Raw genomic sequence first — 4,221 nt, forward strand, 5'->3', positions numbered from 1 at the left:
TTTTTAGTAGAGACGGGGTTTCACCATGTTGGCCAGGCTGGTCTCAAACTCCTGACCTCAGGTGATCCACCTGCTTTGGCCTCCCACAGTGCTGCGATTATAGGCGTGAGCCACCGCACCCTGTCTGTTACTCGGTTTATCTAGGTAATTTAGTTTGACATCAAATACACAAAAGTACAATAAATGCAAGCCCTGATGGGAAATAAAGTAGGTGCTTACCAGGAAGGATGATAGCTTTCTCCAAATGAGGGGGAATCACGTCTTCCAAATTTGTTGAGGTCCAAACCTCACAGCCCAGATCAACGGGAGGAAAATAACCCTCCTAAGAGGAAATCTCCCAAACAGGAGGGGGAAATGCTCCTCCCCAACCTTATCTCAAATGAAACAGAATGCAAACCCAATTCTGCAGTTTTGTCTAAGAAAGATCTGCCAGGAGGCAGAAAGGGTTACCAGTGTGGGTACCTCCCACCATAGCTCTGTGGGCTGCTGATTCCCCTGGAAAGAAGTGAGAATTGGATCCCACTTCTGACCCCATGTATGTTGAAGTCAAAATAAAACTGTGGAGAGAAATTTCTAGATTTAATGTTTTATTTGGGAAGAAGAATTGCAATTCAGTGTGTACATGAAGAGCAAAGGGAAGATTAAAGATTTTTTTTAAAGGAGAAATATTTGTGTTCCGCTTTCAGAAAGTTAATGGGTCCTAGGACCTAGGTTCTAGGGAGCTGGCAGGTTGCATCGATGAGCCACTGTGGTAGGCACCGTGAGTCCCAGCATTACAGCAATTTAACTCAGAAGCTATAGGTAAAGCTGGTTTCAGGGTACGGTGAGCAGTTTCAGCCATCAGGCTTGTGGAAGCGAGGTTTTGTAGCCTGAGTGGTTTCCCCTCCTGGCTTCTGGCCTCTGAGTTGGGCATGACAAGAATGACCCAATTCTTAGCATCAGTTTTTATAAGAGATGTTTCTCAAAATTTAACTTTCACACTTATGTATATTTCTAGTACCCATTTATATTCAGTTCAATGATAAGATTCAGGTATGATGGGGAGATGGGAGGAGCCAGGCTAGGGGCCCCAGGATGGGAGGGAGGAGACTGGGGGGTGGATGGAGGTTGCTCTGGAGGCAGAAAGCAGCCTCTCACAGGCAGGGTCAGGAAAGTGGGGAGGAGGCAGTGAGGTGGGGGGCACTGAGGAGTGGTACTCAGGGCAGGAGCAGCTCAGGAGGCCCAGGCAGGAGTAAACCTGGTCCAGGACAGAGGGAAGGCATCAGGAGGCCGAGCAGGAGCCAAGAGAGGGGAGGGGATCAGCTGTGAGGCTACCCTCCAGCTTGGTAACAGGAGATGGGTAGTTTTCACACAGTCCCTTGCGAGGCCAATGTGGCGTATTTCTCTTGTACACAGTATTCTCAACAGTGTTCAGATTCTGAGATAGAGGAGAAAACAGTCAGGCCTGGCAGACCTCTGTCCCCTGACCCTGGGCCTAGGTGTGATCTCCTGGCTGTCAGTGCTGGCTCAGTCCCTGCAGGCTCTCCTGGGACATGGTCCCAAGGGCATCCCAGACTCCCCTGGCCTCATGCTGTCCCTCCCCCCACACACTCCTTAGGCCCCAACCTCTCACCCTTAGAAGACATGATCTGCACACGTGCCCCTTTGTCCTGCAGTCTGTGAAGCCCATGCTGGAATCCCGGGTCACAGTCGTGGTAGAGGCGGGCAGTGAAGATGCTCAACCTCATTTTGTTGTGCTCGGCCAGGAACTCGGCCACTTTCACCACATGGTCCGGGCTGGGGCTCCAGGGTATGAACCAGGCGATCTGGTAGCACTTGTAAGGAGGCAGCACGTTGCAGGTCAGGACGGGAAGCACATTTATGCTCCGTGAGACCAGCTACTTTTGCCCTTTCTCACTGCAATGTCAAGGAGAGAAGACACCTGCCGGCAGTGGCTCACGCCTGTGATCCCAGTACCTTGGGAGGCCGAGGCAGGAGGATTGCCTGAGCCTAGAAGTTCAAGACCAGACGGGGCAACATGGAAAAACCCCATCCCTGTTAAACACACACACACACACACACACACACAGAGAGAGAGAGAGAAATTAGCTGGGTGTGGTGATGCATGCTTGTAGTCCCAGCTACTTGGGAGGCTGAAGTGGGAGGATCAGTTAAGCCCGGGAGGTTGAGGCTGCAGTAAGCTATGATCTTGCCACTGCACTCCAGTCTGGGTGACGGAGTCAGATCCTCACTCAAAAAAATGTATAAATAAAGAGGGGAGACAGATGTCTACAGGCAAACAGGCCGGCTGCTGACACAGACCTCTCAAGGGGTGTGCCTTGCCCCTTATGCTCTTCTCTGTTCAGGGCCGCTCTCCCACTGAGGATGCCCTTCAAGGACTCAGGAGCCTTCTGTGTTCTCAGAACCCTCCGACAGGCAAGGCCACATCCTTCCATCCTGCAGACTCAGGGCCCCGGTAGAAGGGATGTGACTCAGAAAAGGTGCCAGAGTCTTGCTTGACTCCCCACTATCCCCCCGCAGAAAGCCCTGTGCGCCGTTAGGCAGGTGTGGGGGCAACTTTTTCAGACTTTGACCACAGAGGCCACTTTACTCCTGACCTGGGTGGCTCTCTGGGAAGCTGTGCCTGCCCGGGGTGGTGAGGGCCGGAGAAGGCAGTGGGAGGAGGATAGGGCCCCATCTTGGAGGGCGGCCAAGGTACACACGCTGAGGGGCAGCAGGCACCTTCCACGGCAGCCCATCCTGTGCCTGTGGGTGCCAAAACCACAGCGCTGCCGGTGGCATCACCTCCCCGAGGGCTTCCTGGGTGGAGGGGCTGGACCAGACCTTGTGGGCAGGGAGACTGCCATGATGTCAGGCAGCTTGACTCAGGGAAAGGAGGAGACTCAGATTGGCCCAACGCCTGGTGCGTGCCAGGTCGGTCCCAAATCCAGCCTCCACTGCCCTCCAAGTGCACAGCTGAGAGGAGGTATAATTGCCCCCACTTTACAGATGAATAAAGAGAGGTTTCAGGGGAGGTGATGTGCTGAAGTACCTGACAGTAGCAGGCACAGTGGGCTGTCAGACCCAGGCTCGCCTGCCTGCCCACCAGTGCTCTGGTCTCCACTCTCCAGGTCCCCACAGAAGCGTGTGGAACCATTACCCCCTGCCCCAGAGTGACACAGACAGTCATGGTCTCTGTCCAGAATTTTCTGATTGGCACAGGGCAGACCTGATGGTGAGCGTTGTTGCTCTGTGTGTAGGCACGGGCCTGTGCCAGGCCGCCTCCCGCAGCCCTGCTCCTGACAGTCCCTGGACCACCCCCACCTCCATCTCAGTCTTCCCACCCAGGGAACAGGGCCACAAGCTCACTCCACCCTGGCCAGCTCCCTGAAACACACCAGCATCTTGATTAAGCAACAACTTTCCCTGCTGTCTCCAGATGGTCATTCATTCTTCCATGGGTAGGAAATTGGAAAGAAAAAAGCGGTAGATCTTGAAAATCTGTATTTGTTCTGAGGGTGGGGTAGGGGGATGACATTCACCAAGAACTGACTGGAATCATGATCTTATTCCCTTGAACTTACCCAGGAACAGCTCAGTGCTGCCTCTGCCAGCCTGTCCAACCATCATTACACTGCATTGCCCTCCATGCTGGGATCCTGATGGGTTTGTTTTGTTTGCCAAGTGGAGTGGAGTGGGTGGCAATATGTCCAGCTTTTCCCAGAGCACAGCGCAACAAAAGTTCATCGTGACTGCCCATGACAGACAGCCTGGGGCCTGGGATCCGATCTAAAACTAGCACTCACGGCTGGGCATGGTGGCTCATGCTTGTAATCCAAGCACTTTGGGACGCCGGGCCGGCGGATCCCTTGAAGTCAGGAGTTTGAGGCCATCCTGGACCAAAGTAATGAAACTCCATCTTTACTAAAACTACAAAAATTAGCCAGGCATGGTGGCACACAACTATAATCCTAGCTACTTGAGAAGTTGAGGCAGGAGAATCCCTGGAACCCTGGAGGCAGAGGTTGCAGTGAGCCAGGATGGCGCCACTACACTCCAGCCTGGGTGATAGAGCGAGACTGTCACAAAAAAAAAATTAACCAAACAGAAAATACAAAGCACACTGTAAAATGCCTGTAGGTTACACGGATAAAACAGTGTGCCTCCTGGAGACACTTCTTTTTCTCGCTCTGTTGCCCAGGCTGGACTGCAGTGGCCGGATCTCAGCTCACTGCAAGCTCC

The sequence above is a fragment of the Colobus angolensis genome, unplaced genomic scaffold (assembly GCF_000951035.1).
Source record: "Colobus angolensis palliatus isolate OR3802 unplaced genomic scaffold, Cang.pa_1.0 Scaffold65, whole genome shotgun sequence".
NCBI lineage: Eukaryota > Metazoa > Chordata > Mammalia > Primates > Cercopithecidae > Colobus > Colobus angolensis.